This window comes from Salvelinus alpinus, chromosome 6 (assembly GCF_045679555.1).
Source record: "Salvelinus alpinus chromosome 6, SLU_Salpinus.1, whole genome shotgun sequence".
NCBI lineage: Eukaryota > Metazoa > Chordata > Actinopteri > Salmoniformes > Salmonidae > Salvelinus > Salvelinus alpinus.
This window is the reverse complement of record NC_092091.1, coordinates 56,878,420-56,895,404: the sequence shown is the minus strand read 5'-3', so window position 1 is coordinate 56,895,404 and position 16,985 is coordinate 56,878,420. Positions and strand designations below refer to the sequence as shown.

At 37.5% G+C, this 16,985-nt stretch overlaps 1 protein-coding gene and 1 long non-coding RNA gene across 2 annotated transcripts in view; both read right to left on the bottom strand.

Moving 5' to 3' along the window:
* The window catches only part of LOC139578961 (butyrophilin subfamily 2 member A2-like), a 70,610-nt gene that overhangs the window by 18,564 nt on the left and 35,061 nt on the right, over positions 1-16,985 (bottom strand). The gene's annotated exons all lie outside the window — the stretch shown is intronic.
* On the bottom strand, positions 2,357-3,471 carry LOC139578967 (uncharacterized). Its single transcript, XR_011675658.1, has 3 exons — positions 3,298-3,471; positions 3,092-3,118; positions 2,357-2,471 (listed from the first exon to the last, which is right to left on the bottom strand). It is a non-coding gene; the product is annotated as an uncharacterized lncRNA (long non-coding RNA).

Genomic DNA, 16,985 nt, shown 5'->3' with positions numbered 1-16,985 from the left:
AGTCAGTATGTTGGCAGCGGCCGCTAAATGTTAGTGGTGGCTGTTTAACAGTCTGATGGCCTTGAGATAGAAGCTGTTTTTCAGTCTCTCGGTCCCTGCTTTGATGCACCTGTACTGACCTCGCCTTCTGGATGATAGCGGGGTGAACAGGCAGTGGCTTGGGTGGTTGTTGTCCTTGATGATCTTTATGGCCTTCCTGTGACATCGGGTGGTGTAGGTGTCCTGTAGGGCAGGTAGTTTGCCCCCGGTGGTGCGTTCTGCAGACCTCACTACCCTCTGGAGAGCCTTACGGTTGTGGGCGGAGCAGTTGCCGTACCAGGCGGTGATACAGCCCGACAGGATGCTCTCGATTGTGCATCTGTAGAAGTTTGTGAGTGCTTTTGGTGACAAGCCGAATTTCTTCAGCCTCCTGAGGTTGAAGAGGCGCTGCTGCGCCTTCTTCACAACGCTGTCTGTGTGGGTGGACCAATTCAATTTGTCCGTGATGTGTACACCGAGGAACTTAAAACTTTCCACCTTCTCCACTACTGACCCGTCGATGTGGATAGGGGGGTGCTCCCTCTGCTGTTTCCTGAAGTCCACAATCATCTCCTTTGTTTTGTTGACGTTGAGTGTGAGGTTATTTTCCTGACACCACACTCCGAGGGCCCTCACCTCCTCCCTGTAGGCCGTCTCGTCGTTGTTGGTAATCAAGCCTACCACTGTAGTGTCATCCGCAAACTTGATGATTGAGTTGGAGGCGTGCATGGCCACGCAGTCGTGGGTGAACAGGGAGTACAGGAGAGGGCTCAGAACGCACCCTTGTGGGGCCCCAGTGTTGAGGATCAGCGGGGTGGAGATGTTGTTACCTACCCTCACCACCTGGGGGCGGCCCGTCAGGAAGTCCAGGACCCAGTTGCACAGGGCGGGGTCGAGACCCAGGGTCTCGAGCTTGATGACGAGTTTGGAGGGTACTATGGTGTTAAATGCTGAGCTGTAATCGATGAACAGCATTCTCACATGGGTATTCCTCTTGTCCAGATGGGTTAGGGCAGTGTGCAGTGTGGTTGCGATTGCGTTGTCTGTGGACCTATTGGGTCGGTAAGCAAATTGGAGTGGGTCTAGGGTGTCCGGTAGGGTGGAGGTGATATGGTCCTTGACTAGTCTCTCAAAGCACTTCATGATGACGGAAGTGAGTGCTACGGGGCGGTAGTCGTTCAGCTCAGTTACCTTAGCTTTCTTGGGAACAGGAACAATGGTGGCCCTCTTGAAGCATGTGGGAACAGCAGACTGGGATAAGGATTGATTGAATATGTCCGTAAACACACCAGCCAGCTGGTCTGCGCATGCTCTGAGGACGCGGCTGGGAATGCCGTCTGGGCCTGCAGCCTTGCGAGGGTTAACACGTTTAAATGTTTTACTCACCTCGGCTGCAGTGAAGGAGAGCCCGCAGGTTTTGGTAGGGGGCCGTGTCAGTGGCACTGTATTGTCCTCAAAGCGGGCAAAAAAGTTGTTTTTATATATCCGATAATATCCGATTAATTGTTCTGATTACATAAATGCTTTAAAAAAAATCGAAGTGACATTAGCTGATGAAGATTAGCTCATAAGCCTGTGTTTACCACAGACCTCAGTTTCAACGTTTATCCAAATACCCTACCAAAATTCCATTCATTTTCCCATAGGGTTTGTTCAACAAACCATGGCGAAGTACTGCCTACCAAAAGACGCCATTACTAGTGCTCTCTTTTTCTTGTGGCGTCTGAAAACTTTTTGGGAAAAAGTTACACACATTTACAACTTGGTATCACTGAATAACACAACATGTGTATAATGCAATGTCTCATTTGACATGAATTTCATCAGCATCTCGGACCCTTTTCACACTATCGTTCTGACTCAACCTATACTGACCAGGCCAGTCCAGTACAACTCGACTTGGCTCACTGGTGTGAAAGGGGTTTTGGTATGCATTCAAATTATTCTTATTGGGGTTTTGTCACGTTTTCCCGGGCTGAACACAGGAAAGTAGTTGGATGTCTTCACATCAGTAAAAGTGTAAAGAAGTGACTCTGTATCAACATTATAAAAAGACAGAGTGTGTCTGTCACAGTCTAGAAACACTCCCACACTAGTGAACTCTGCCACAGTTATTGGTGGTTGAGGGTCAGTATTGACATGGAAACTTTTTTCTTTATTAAAAGATAGAATCAAAAATCCATTCTGTGGAGTTAAAGGAACAATAGATCTTCTCTCAACATTTTCTCTGGCCACACCAACATACCAGGACAGTTTTTCTGTTGATTGATCCTTTACCTTCACTTCCCAATAGTGTTGTCCTGAACTGAAACTCTCTTTAGAAAATACATGGAGATGCAGAGGTTTTTTTTCTGTATCTTTTTCTTTCAGGTAAAAAGCCCGCTGCTTTCCTTGATTGACTCTAATAGCAGGGTGCGCAGCCTTTTCATCCAGAATGATGTTCTCTGAGGGAACTGGAAAGACAAGATTTCTTTCATTCACACAATATGATGGGATGGATTGGTAAGGATTTCAGATAATGTGGACCTACAGGTAACTGCCAAAATAAAGGAAACACTTGAGTAAATGAGGTTTCTGGTGGCTCTGTTATGGTGTGGGGTTCTTTTTCCTGGCATGGTTTAGGTCCACTCAACCCCTTAGAGGGCCAGGTAAACGTCAATAACTACACATCCATCCTTCAACCTATGGTGAACCAGTTCTATCCTGGTGGGAGGGGTCTCTTACAGAATTACACTTCCCCCATAGGGCACGAGTGGTCACAATGGTTTGATGTTCATGAAAACAATGTAAACCATATGCCATGGCCATCTCAGTCACCAGATCTCAACTCAATTGAACACTTATGAGTGATTCTGGAGCGGCGCCTGAGACAGCGTTTTCCACCACCATCAACAAGAGAGCTCCAGACACTTGTAGAATCTATGCCAATGAGTATTGAAGCTGTCCTGGCAGCTCGTGGTGGCCCAACGCCCTATTAAGACACTTTGTTGGTTTCCTTTATTTACGCTGTTACCTGTATATCGTAATAATCTGATGAACATACGATGTTCCTGTCCTACTGTGATTTTTTTACCTTTGAATCCTTTCACCTGGTGCCAATCTGCATTTAAAAAAGTAAATTGTGAGTGTCCTGTATTTCAACTGTTCCAAAAATGTTATAAATTATAAATGGTTTAATGCACTCCAACATGTCAGCAGACTTAGTTTTATGGACAATGCAAACACTGTAAATTATACAATTTAGAGGGTAATACATTTTTCCCCCCAGTATAACTTCACCTTTCAGATTAACTTCTTTTCCAGCTGCTCTCTGTTAGGTAGGAGTCTTCACTGTGTTTTCTGCCCCTAACGGAGCACATTTAGGTAGTATTGAAATGAATCAGGTTACTACATTATCAAAATTGTATTATGTCATATACAGTATATCATGAGTGAACATGACCTTCTATCAGGGTTTTTTGTCTCTGTTGAATGGAAATGGTGAAAGTTATTGTAAAAAGGTGAATGTGGAACTGGGACAGTCAAATCCAACTGTGATTATGACAAATGATCATCAAATTATACAATTAAGAAGGTAATACATTTTTTTTAATTTTACTTTACCTCCCAGATTCACTTCTTTTCCAGCTGCTCTCTTTTTGGAAGGTGTCGGCATTGTGTTTTCTGCTCCTAACGGAGCATATTTAGGTAGTGTTGAAATGAATCAGGTTACTACATTATCAAAGTTATATTATATCACATACAGTATATCATGAGTGAACATGACCTTCTATCAGGGTTTTTTGTCTCTGTTGAATGGAAATGGTGAAAGTTATTGTAAAAAGGTGAATGTGGAACTGGGACAGTCAAATCCAACTGTGATTATGACAAATGATCATCAAATTATACAAATAAGAAGGCAAAATTAATTTTTTATTCTTTTATTTTACCTTCCGGATTCACTTCTTTTCCAGCTGCTCTCTTTTTGGAAGGTGTCGGCATTGTGTTTTCTGCTCCTAACGGAGCATATTTAGGTAGTGTTGAAATGAATCAGGTTACTACATTATCAAAGTTATATTATATCACATACAGTATATCATGAGTGAACATGACCTTCTATCAGGGTTTTTTGTCTCTGTTGAATGGAAATGGTGAAAGTTATTGTAAAAAGGTGAATGTGGAACTGGGACAGTCAAATCCAACTGTGATTATGACAAATGATCATCAAATTATACAAATAAGAAGGCAAAATTAATTTTTTATTCTTTTATTTTACCTTCCGGATTCACTTCTTTTCCAGCTGCTCTCTTTTTGGAAGGTGTCGGCATTTTGTTTTCTGCTCCTAACGGAGCACATTTAGGTAGTATTGAAATGAATCAGGTTACTACATTATCAAAGATATATTATATCACATACAGTATATCATGAGTGTACATTACCTTCTATTAGTTTTTTTGTCTCTGTTGAATGGAAATGGTGAAAGTTATTGTAAAAACGTGAATGTGTAACTGGGACATTCAAATCCTATTGCGATTACATCAAATTACCATAAATTACACAATTAAAAGGGGAATATATTTGTTCTCCTATTAATTTACCTTCCTGATGAACTTCTTTTCCAGCTGCACTCTGTTTGGTAGGTCTCGGCACTGTGTTTTCTGCCCCTAACGGATAACATTTAGGTAATATAAAAATTTATCAGGTTACAACATTATCAAAGTTATATTATGTAATATACAGTATATCATGAGAGAACATTGCATTCAATTAGGTTTTTTGTATCTGTTGAATGGAAATGGTGAAAGTTATTGTAAAAAGCTGAATGTGGAACTGGGACAGTAAAATCCAGCAGTGATTATGACAAATGATTATCAAATTATACAATTAAGAGGGTAATATATTTGTTCTCCTATTAATTTACCTTGCTGATGAACTTCTTTTCCAGCTGCACTCTGTTTGGTAGGTCTCGGCACTGTGTTTTCTGCCCCTAACGGATCCCATTTAGGTAGCATTGAAATGAATCAGGTTACTACATTATCAAAGTTATATTATATAATATACAGTATATCATGAGAGAACATTGCATTCAATTAGGTTTTTTGTCTCTGTTGAATGGAAATGGTGAAAGCTATTGTAAAAAGATGAATGTGGAACTGGGACAGTAAAATCCAGCTGTGATTATGACAAATGATTATCAAATTATACAATTAAGAAGGTAATACATTTTTTAAAATTTTACTTTACCTCCCAGATTCATTTCTTTTCCAGCTGCTCTCTTTTTGGAAGGTGGCGGCATTGTGTTTTCTGCTCCTAACGGAGTATATTTAGGTAGTGTTGAAATGAATCAGGTTACTACATTATCAAAGTTATATTATATCACATACAGTATATCATGAGTGAACATGACCTTCTATCAGGGTTTTTTGTCTCTGTTGAATGGAAATGGTGAAAGTTATTGTAAAAAGGTGAATGTGGAACTGGGACAGTCAAATCCAACTGTGATTATGACAAATGATCATCAAATTATACAAATAAGAAGGCAAAATTAATTTTTTATTCTTTTATTTTACCTTCTGGATTCACTTCTTTTCCAGCTGCTCTCTTTTTGGAAGGTGTCGGCATTTTGTTTTCTGCTCCTAACGGAGCACATTTAGGTAGTATTGAAATGAATCAGGTTACTACATTATCAAAGATATATTATATCACATACAGTATATCATGAGTGTACATTACCTTCTATTAGTTTTTTTGTCTCTGTTGAATGGAAATGGTGAAAGTTATTGTAAAAACGTGAATGTGGAACTGGGACATTCAAATCCTATTGCGATTACATCAAATTACCATAAAATTACACAATTAAAAGGGGAATATATTTGTTCTCCTATTAATTTACCTTCCTGATGAACTTCTTTTCCAGCTGCACTCTGTTTGGTGGGTCTCGGCACTGTGTTTTCTGCCCCTAACGGATCCCATTTAGGTAGCATTGAAATGAATCAGGTTACTACATTATCAAAGTTATATTATATAATATACAGTATATCATGAGAGAACATTACATTCAATTAGGTTTTTTGTCTCTGTTGAATGGAAATGGTGAAAGTTATTGTAAAAAGGTGAATGTGGAACTGGGACAGTCAAATCCAACTGTGATTATGACAAATGATCATCAAATTATACAATTAAGAAGGTAATACATTTTTTATTATTTTACTTAACCTCCCAGATTCACTTCTTTTCCAGCTGCTCTCTGTTTGGTAGGTCTCGGCACTGTGTTTTCTGCCCCTAACGGAGCACATTTAGGTAATATAAAAATTAATCAGGTTACAACATTATCAAAGTTATATTATGTAATATACAGTATATCATGAGAGAACATTGCATTCAATTAGGTTTTTTGTATCTGTTGAATGGAAATGGTGAAAGTTATTGTAAAAAGCTGAATGTGGAACTGGAACAGTAAAATCCAGCAGTGATTATGACAAATGATTATCAAATTATACAATTAAGAGGGTAATATATTTGTTCTCCTATTAATTTACCTTGCTGATGAACTTCTTTTCCAGCTGCACACTGTCTGGTAGGTCTCGGCACTGTGTTTTCTGCCCCTAACGGAGCACATTTAGGTAGTATTGAAATGAATCAGGTTACTACATTATCAAAGTTATATTATATCACATACAGTATATCATGAGTGAACATTACTTTCTACTAGGTTTTTTGTCTCTGTTGAATGGAAATGGTGAAAGTTATTGTAAAAAGGTGAATGTGTAACTGGGACATTGAATCCTATTGCGATTACATCAAATTATCAAAAAATTATACAATTAAAAGAGTAACATATTTGTTCTCCTATTAATTTACCTTCCAGATGAACTTCTTTTCCAGCTGCTCTCTGTTTGGTAGGTCTCGGCACTGTGTTTTCTGCCCCTAACGGATCCCATTTAGGTAGCATTGAAATGAATCAGGTTACTACATTATCAAAGTTATATTATATAATATACAGTATATCATGAGAGAACATTGCATTCAATTAGGTTTTTTGTCTCTGTTGAATGGAAATGGTGAAAGTTATTGTAAAAAGGTGAATGTGGAACTGGGACAGTCAAATCCAACTGTGATTATGACAAATGATCATCAAATTATACAATTAAGAAGGTAATACATTTTTTATTATTTTACTTTACCTCCCAGATTCACTTCTTTTCCAGCTGCTCTCTGTTTGGTAGGTCTCGGCACTGTGTTTTCTGCCCCTAACGGAGCACATTTAGGTAATATAAAAATTAATCAGGTTACAACATTATCAAAGTTATATTATGTAATATACAGTATATCATGAGAGAACATTGCATTCAATTAGGTTTTTTGTATCTGTTGAATGGAAATGGTGAAAGTTATTGTAAAAAGCTGAATGTGGAACTGGAACAGTAAAATCCAGCAGTGATTATGACAAATGATTATCAAATTATACAATTAAGAGGGTAATATATTTGTTCTCCTATTAATTTACCTTGCTGATGAACTTCTTTTCCAGCTGCACACTGTCTGGTAGGTCTCGGCACTGTGTTTTCTGCCCCTAACGGAGCACATTTAGGTAGTATTGAAATGAATCAGGTTACTACATTATCAAAGTTATATTATATCACATACAGTATATCATGAGTGAACATTACTTTCTACTAGGTTTTTTGTCTCTGTTGAATGGAAATGGTGAAAGTTATTGTAAAAAGGTGAATGTGTAACTGGGACATTCAATCCTATTGCGATTACATCAAATTATCAAAAAATTATACAATTAAAAGAGTAACATATTTGTTCTCCTATTAATTTACCTTCCTGATGAACTTCTTTTCCAGCTGCTCTCTGTTTGGTAGGTCTCGGCACTGTGTTTTCTGCCCCTAACGGATCCCATTTAGGTAGCATTGAAATGAATCAGGTTACTACATTATCAAAGTTATATTATATAATATACAGTATATCATGAGAGAACATTGCATTCAATTAGGTTTTTTGTCTCTGTTGAATGGAAATGGTGAAAGTTATTGTAAAAAGATGAATGTGGAACTGGGACAGTAAAATCCAGCTGTGATTATGACAAATGATTATCAAATTATACAATTAAGAAGGTAATACATTTTTTATTATTTTACTTTACCTCCCAGATTCACTTCTTTTCCAGCTGCTCTTTTTTTGGAAGGTGGCGGCATTGTGTTTTCTGCTCCTAACGGAGCATATTTAGGTAGTGTTGAAATGAATCAGGTTACTACATTATCAAAGTTATATTATATCACATACAGTATATCATGAGTGAACATGACCTTCTATCAGGGTTTTTTGTCTCTGTTGAATGGAAATGGTGAAAGTTATTGTAAAAAGGTGAATGTGGAACTGGGACAGTCAAATCCAACTGTGATTATGACAAATGATCATCAAATTATACAAATAAGAAGGCAAAATTAATTTTTTATTCTTTTATTTTACCTTCTGGATTCACTTCTTTTCCAGCTGCTCTCTTTTTGGAAGGTCTCGGCACTGTTTTTTCTGCCCCTAACGGAGCACATTTAGGTAGTATTGAAATGAATCAGGTTACTACATTATCAAAGTTATATTATATAATATAGAGTATATCATGAGTGAACATTACATTCAATTAGGTTTTTTGTCTCTGTTGAATGGAAATGGTGAAAGTTATTGTAAAAATGTGAATGTGGAACTGGGACAGTCAAATCCAACTGTGATTATGACAAATGATCATCAAATTATACAATTAAGAAGGTAATACATTTTTTATTATTTTACTTTACCTCCCAGATTCACTTCTTTTCCAGCTGCTCTCTGTTTGGTAGGTCTCGGCACTGTGTTTTCTGCCCCTAACGGAGCACATTTAGGTAGTATTGAAATGAATCAGGTTACTACATTATCAAAGTTATATTATATCACATACAGTATATCATGAGTGAACATTACTTTCTACTAGGTTTTTTGTCTCTGTTGAATGGAAATGGTGAAAGTTATTGTAAAAAGGTGAATGTGTAACTGGGACATTCAATCCTATTGCGATTACATAAAATTATCAAAAAATTATACAATTAAAAGAGTAACATATTTGTTCTCCTATTAATTTACCTTCCTGATGAACTTCTTTTCCAGCTGCTCTCTGTTTGGTAGGTCTCGGCACTGTGTTTTCTGCCCCTAACGGATCCCATTTAGGTAGCATTGAAATGAATCAGGTTACTACATTATCAAAGTTATATTATATAATATACAGTATATCATGAGAGAACATTGCATTCAATTAGGTTTTTTGTCTCTGTTGAATGGAAATGGTGAAAGTTATTGTAAAAAGATGAATGTGGAACTGGGACAGTAAAATCCAGCTGTGATTATGACAAATGATTATCAAATTATACAATTAAGAAGGTAATACATTTTTTATTATTTTACTTTACCTCCCAGATTCACTTCTTTTCCAGCTGCTCTCTTTTTGGAAGGTGGCGGCATTGTGTTTTCTGCTCCTAACGGAGCATATTTAGGTAGTGTTGAAATGAATCAGGTTACTACATTATCAAAGTTATATAATATCACATACAGTATATCATGAGTGAACATGACCTTCTATCAGGGTTTTTTGTCTCTGTTGAATGGAAATGGTGAAAGTTATTGTAAAAAGGTGAATGTGGAACTGGGACAGTCAAATCCAACTGTGATTATGACAAATGATCATCAAATTATACAAATAAGAAGGCAAAATTAATTTTTTATTCTTTTATTTTACCTTCTGGATTCACTTCTTTTCCAGCTGCTCTCTTTTTGGAAGGTCTCGGCACTGTTTTTTCTGCCCCTAACGGAGCACATTTAGGTAGTATTGAAATGAATCAGGTTACTACATTATCAAAGTTATATTATATAATATAGAGTATATCATGAGTGAACATTACATTCAATTAGGTTTTTTGTCTCTGTTGAATGGAAATGGTGAAAGTTATTGTAAAAATGTGAATGTGGAACTGGGACAGTCAAATCCAACTGTGATTATGACAAATGATCATCAAATTATACAATTAAGAAGGTAATACATTTTTTATTATTTTACTTTACCTCCCAGATTCACTTCTTTTCCAGCTGCTCTCTGTTTGGTAGGTCTCGGCACTGTGTTTTCTGCCCCTAACGGAGCACATTTAGGTAGTATTGAAATGAATCAGGTTACTACATTATCAAAGTTATATTATATCACATACAGTATATCATGAGTGAACATTACTTTCTACTAGGTTTTTTGTCTCTGTTGAATGGAAATGGTGAAAGTTATTGTAAAAAGGTGAATGTGTAACTGGGACATTCAATCCTATTGCGATTACATAAAATTATCAAAAAATTATACAATTAAAAGAGTAACATATTTGTTCTCCTATTAATTTACCTTCCTGATGAACTTCTTTTCCAGCTGCTCTCTGTTTGGTAGGTCTCGGCACTGTGTTTTCTGCCCCTAACGGATCCCATTTAGGTAGCATTGAAATGAATCAGGTTACTACATTATCAAAGTTATATTATATAATATACAGTATATCATGAGAGAACATTGCATTCAATTAGGTTTTTTGTCTCTGTTGAATGGAAATGGTGAAAGTTATTGTAAAAAGATGAATGTGGAACTGGGACAGTAAAATCCAGCTGTGATTATGACAAATGATTATCAAATTATACAATTAAGAAGGTAATACATTTTTTATTATTTTACTTTACCTCCCAGATTCACTTCTTTTCCAGCTGCTCTCTTTTTGGAAGGTGGCGGCATTGTGTTTTCTGCTCCTAACGGAGCATATTTAGGTAGTGTTGAAATGAATCAGGTTACTACATTATCAAAGTTATATAATATCACATACAGTATATCATGAGTGAACATGACCTTCTATCAGGGTTTTTTGTCTCTGTTGAATGGAAATGGTGAAAGTTATTGTAAAAAGGTGAATGTGGAACTGGGACAGTCAAATCCAACTGTGATTATGACAAATGATCATCAAATTATACAAATAAGAAGGCAAAATTAATTTTTTATTCTTTTATTTTACCTTCTGGATTCACTTCTTTTCCAGCTGCTCTCTTTTTGGAAGGTCTCGGCACTGTTTTTTCTGCCCCTAACGGAGCACATTTAGGTAATATAAAAATTAATCAGGTTACAACATTATCAAAGTTATATTATGTAATATACAGTATATCATGAGAGAACATTGCATTCAATTAGGTTTTTTGTATCTGTTGAATGGAAATGGTGAAAGTTATTGTAAAAAGCTGAATGTGGAACTGGAACAGTAAAATCCAGCAGTGATTATGACAAATGATTATCAAATTATACAATTAAGAGGGTAATATATTTGTTCTCCTATTAATTTACCTTGCTGATGAACTTCTTTTCCAGCTGCACACTGTCTGGTAGGTCTCGGCACTGTGTTTTCTGCCCCTAACGGAGCACATTTAGGTAGTATTGAAATGAATCAGGTTACTACATTATCAAAGTTATATTATATCACATACAGTATATCATGAGTGAACATTACTTTCTACTAGGTTTTTTGTCTCTGTTGAATGGAAATGGTGAAAGTTATTGTAAAAAGGTGAATGTGGAACTGGGACAGTCAAATCCAACTGTGATTATGACAAATGATCATCAAATTATACAAATAAGAAGGCAAAATTAATTTTTTATTCTTTTATTTTACCTTCCGGATTCACTTCTTTTCCAGCTGCTTTCTGTTTGGTAGGTCTCGGCACTGTGTTTTCTGCCCCTAACGGATCACATTTAGGTAGTATTGAAATGAATCAGGTTACTACATTATCAAAGTTATATTATATAATATACAGTATATCATGAGTGAACATTACATTCAATTAGGTTGTTTGTCTCTGTTGAATGGAAATTGTGAAAGTAATTGTAAAAAGGTGAATGTGTCACTGGGACATTCAAATCCTATTGCGATTACATCAAATTATCATAAGATTATACAATTAAAAGGGTAATATATTTGTTCTCCTATTCATTTACCTTCCTGATGAACTTCTTTTCCAGCTGCACTCTGTTTGGTAGGTCTCGGCACTGTGTTTTCTGCCCCTAACGGAGCACATTTAGGTAATATAAAAATTAATCAGGTTACAAAATTATCAAAGTTATATTATGTAATATACAGTATATCATGAGAGAACATTGCATTCAATTAGATTTTTTGTCTCTGTTGAATGGAAATGGTGAAAGTTATTGTAAAAAGGTGAATGTGGAACTGGGACAGTCAAATCCAACTGTGATTATGACAAATGATCATCAAATTATACAAATAAGAAGGCAAAATTAATTTTTTATTCTTTTATTTTACCTTCCGGATTCACTTCTTTTCCAGCTGCTCTCTTTTTGGAAGGTGTCGGCATTGTGTTTTCTGCTCCTAACGGAGCATATTTAGGTAGTATTGAAATGAATCAGGTTACTACATTATCAAAGATATATTATATCACATACAGTATATCATGAGTGAACATTTCCTTCTATTAGGTTTTTTGTCTCTGTTGAATGGAAATGGTGAAAGTTATTGTAAAAAGGTGAATGTGTAACTGGGATATTCAAATCGTATTGCGATTACATCAAATTATCATAAAATTATACAATTAAGAGGGTAATATATTTGGACCTTTAGACATTGGACCAGTTTGATTATGTGCAATTCCATGGTAAAATATTTGTCCTGTGTTTTTGTAAAATGTTCAGTGGAAATTGTTAAAATAAGTCCTTGTGCATAGATGTGTGTGGTTTGCAATCAATGTTTTTGTTTGAAATAAGGGAAAACTCTGAGTAATTCTGTTTTTTGTGGAATTGCCCTTATATTACTGCTATCTTGCCAGAAAATGATACATTTAGCAAACAGAGATTTTAAAAACAATCTGGTTGATGGATTCTTTAAGAATTATACTAATCATACAGGTTGGAATTATGACCTGATATGTATAACTGTATTCTAAAATTGATGAAATAATTGTATTCCCTCATCTATCTACACACAATATCCCATAATGACAATGTGAAAACAGGTTTTTAGAAATTTAGTTTCAACAGAAATAACTTATGTACACAGGTATTTGAAACCTTTGCTATAAGATTTGAAATTGAGCTCAGGTGCATCTTGTTTCCATTGATCATCCTTGAGATGTTTCTACAACTTGATTGGAGTCCACCTGTGGTAGATTAAATTGATTGGACATGATTTGGAAAGGCACACACCTGTCTATATAAGGTCCCACAGTTGACAGTGCATGTCAGAGCAAATGCCAAGCCATGAGGTTAACGGATTTGGCCGTAGAGCTCCGAGACAGAATTGTTTCGAGGCACAGATCTGGGGAAGGGCACCAAAACATTTCTGAAGCATTGATGGTCCCCAAGAACACAGTAGCCTCTATCATTCCTAAATGGAAGAAGTTTAGAACTACCAAGACTCCTCCTAAAGCTGGCTGGCTGGCCAAACTGAGCAATCAAGGGAGAAGGTTCTTGGTCAAGGAGGTGACCAAGAACCCAATGCTCACTCTGACAGAGCTCTAGAGTTCTTCTTTGGAGATGGGAGAACCTTCCAGAAGGACAACCATCTCTGCAGCCGTCCACCAATTAGGTCTTTATGGGACAGTGGCCAGACAGAAGCCACTCCTCTGTAAAAGGCACATGACAGCCCGCTTGGAGTTTGCCAAAAGGCACATAAATGACTATCAGACCATGAGAAACAAGATTCTGATGAAACCAAGATTGAACTCTTTGGCCTGAATGCCAAGAGTCACGTCAGGAGGAAAAGCATGGTGGTGGCAGCATCATGCTGTGGGGATGTTTTTCAGCGGCAGGGACTGGGAGACTAGTCAGGATCAAGGGAAAGAGTAAAGAATAGATGAAAACCTGCTCCAGGGCGCTCAGGACCTGACTGGGGAAACGGTTCACCTTCCAACAGGACAACGACCCTAAGCACACAGCCGAGACAACGCAGGAGTGGCTTCGGGACAAGTCTCTGAATGTCCTTGAGTGGCCCAGCCAGAGCCCAGACATAAACCCAATTGAACATCTCTGGAGAGACCTGAAAATAGCTGTGCAGCGACACTCCTCATACAACCTGACAGAGCTTGAGAGGATCTGCAAAGAAGATTGTGAATAACTCCCCAAATACAGGTATGCCAAGCTTGTAGCGTCATACCCAAGAAGACTCAAGTCTGTAATCGCTGCCAAAGGTGCTTCAACAAAGTACTGAGTAAAGGGTCTGAATACTGAATACTTACGTAAATGTGATATTTCTGTTTTTACCTGTTTTTAGTTTCTCATTATGGGATATTGTGTTTAGATTGATGAGAAAACAAATACATGTAATCCATTTTAGAATAAAGCTGTAACGTAACAAAATGTGGAAAAAGTCAAGGGGTCTGAATACTCTCTAAATGCACTGTATACCAATCATGCAGTATGGAATTATGACCAATGTTCCCTCCATGCTGAGCGCAGAACAAATATCATCACGCGCAGAGAAGAACAAGATTGACCTTCACTCAACTTTCTAGAGTTTTCCCCTTTAGTTAACACTATCAATGTTTCGCTCTACTATGGGAAATGTGCTCAAATCAATGCAATATTAGTCACTTTCAATGTCACATACTGAAACAAAACAAATTATGCAAGAGATTTTCTTGTAGGCAGAGCGCATCGACGTAGGATTCTATTGCATTGACAAGGATGACTCAGGCCCCTACACTACACAGACTGGTGCGCCATAACCAATCGATCAGATCTGCAGTAGGCCTATATCCATATATCGCAATGGCTATTTGCATATGTGCCATTCACTTTGAACTGGACTGTGTTTACAGTATGAGCGGTCATGAGTAAATGTGCTTGTTTTGAGATCAAAGCGAGAGCTGCATGTAGCCATCTGTGCACATTTGTTCATATTCTTTGCTAGTTAGTTATTAGCCCAGTTATACCTAATTTCTAGTCAATAATTGGGGAATGGCACTGCATCGTAGTGCTAGCTGTGCCACTAGAGATCCTGGTTCGAGTCCAGGTTCTGTCGCAGCCGGACGCGACTGGGAGACCCATGAGGTGGCGCACTATTGGCCCAGCCTCGTCCGGGTTAGGGAGGGTTTGGCCGGCAGGAATGTCCTTGTCCAATCGCGCTCTAGCGACTCCTGTGGCGGGCCGGGCGCATGTACACTGACACGGTCGCCAGGTGTACGGTGTTTCCTCTGACACATTGGTGTGGCTGGCTTCCGGGTTAAGCGGGCATTGTGTCGAAGGTTTGCTGCTTGGTTGGGTCGTGTTTCGAAGGACGCACGGTTCTCCACCTTCGCCTCTCCTGAGTCCGTACAGGAGTTGCAGCGATGAGACAAGACTGTAACTACCAACTGGATACCACAAAATTGTGGAGTAGATGTAAAAAAAACTATTAAGGAGTGGTTACTTCCTACAAGAGCACAAAATTTCTGCATCACTGACCATCTTTGAAAAGCGAGTCAGGTAAGATAATTTTTTGTCTTTAAAGGGACAGTGTTGTATTTTGAGTGGTCTTGAATAAGCTCAGTAGGGTAGCATAATGTGTCTGATTCGCTATAATTGTCACACCCTGGCCTTAGTATTCTTTGTTTTCTTTATTATTTTAGTTAGGTCAGGGTGTGACATGGGGAATGTATGTGTTTTTTGTAGTGTCTAGGGTGGTTGTAAGGTTTAGGGGGTTTATTAGAGTAGTTGGGTTTATGTTTAGTATAGAAGTCTAGCTGTGTCTATGGTTGCCAGAATGGTTCTCAATCAGAGACAAATGTCATTAATTGTCTCTGATTGGGAGCCATATTTAAGGCAGCCATAGGCACTAGGTTTTTGTGGGTAATTGTCTGTGTCTATGTGTAGTGTTTGTGTCAGCACTATTGGTAGATATAGCTTCACGGTCGTCAGTTTGTTATTTTGTTAGTTTGTGTCTAGTGTTTGTTTCGAGTGGTTTTTCCTGTCTTCTAAATAAAAGAAGATGTATTTTGCACACGCCGCGCCTTGGTCCTCTCTCTCTCCCAAAGACGATCGTGACAATAATAATAATTGGCCACTATTAAAACTGTAACTTAAAGTGGGTACAGCCTCAGGATTTACAGTAAATTCGGGCCAGAAGTTGCAAAGAATTTTCACAATGTTCAAGTTTGCGCTCAGCAGACCAGAAAGTTGCTCAGGGCTGAAGAAAATTTGAGGGAACATTGGTTATGACTAGATTGTAAATAACAATAATTAAAACATCTCTTTGAACTAAGTCATTGGTCAAAACTGACAGGGAATTACTCAGAAATGATCGCTGTTAAAATATTAAAGTAAGGGGAAGAGCGGAGAGAAAGAAGTTATTTGTAATGGAGAGGTGGTAATCAAATAATAAAATGCATTTGTACCTGAGCACGTGGTCCGACTCCTTCGATTAGTTTCCATTGCACAATCAAAATTTACCTTCGGAATCTTCTGATCACCCTATGACCGACTGACATATCAGTGTTTGTATACTAAATGTTAAATATCACGTTTGCATTCTACCAATCATAACAAAAGACTGAGAATCGCTTAATTCTCCCTCACCCGTAAACTTCTCTCTTCCTCACTGTCAGTACTTTCACTTTCCATCAAACACCCCTATTGCTTATTCATTTATTAACTGTTATTCATTTACTAACTGTTATTCATTTACTAACTGTTGAGAAACACAGTGCCTTCAGAAAGTATTCATAATCATACCCCTTGACTTATTACACATCTTGTGTTACAGCTGGAATTCAAAATGGATTAAATGTATTATTTTCACCTCACCCATTTACACACTATACACCATAATGATTAAAGGAAAACATGTTTTTAGAAATGTTTGCAAATGTATTGAAAATTAAATAAAGAATTATCTCATTTACATAAGTATTCACAGCCCTGAGTCAAAACCTGTTAGAATGACAGTCGGCAGCGATTG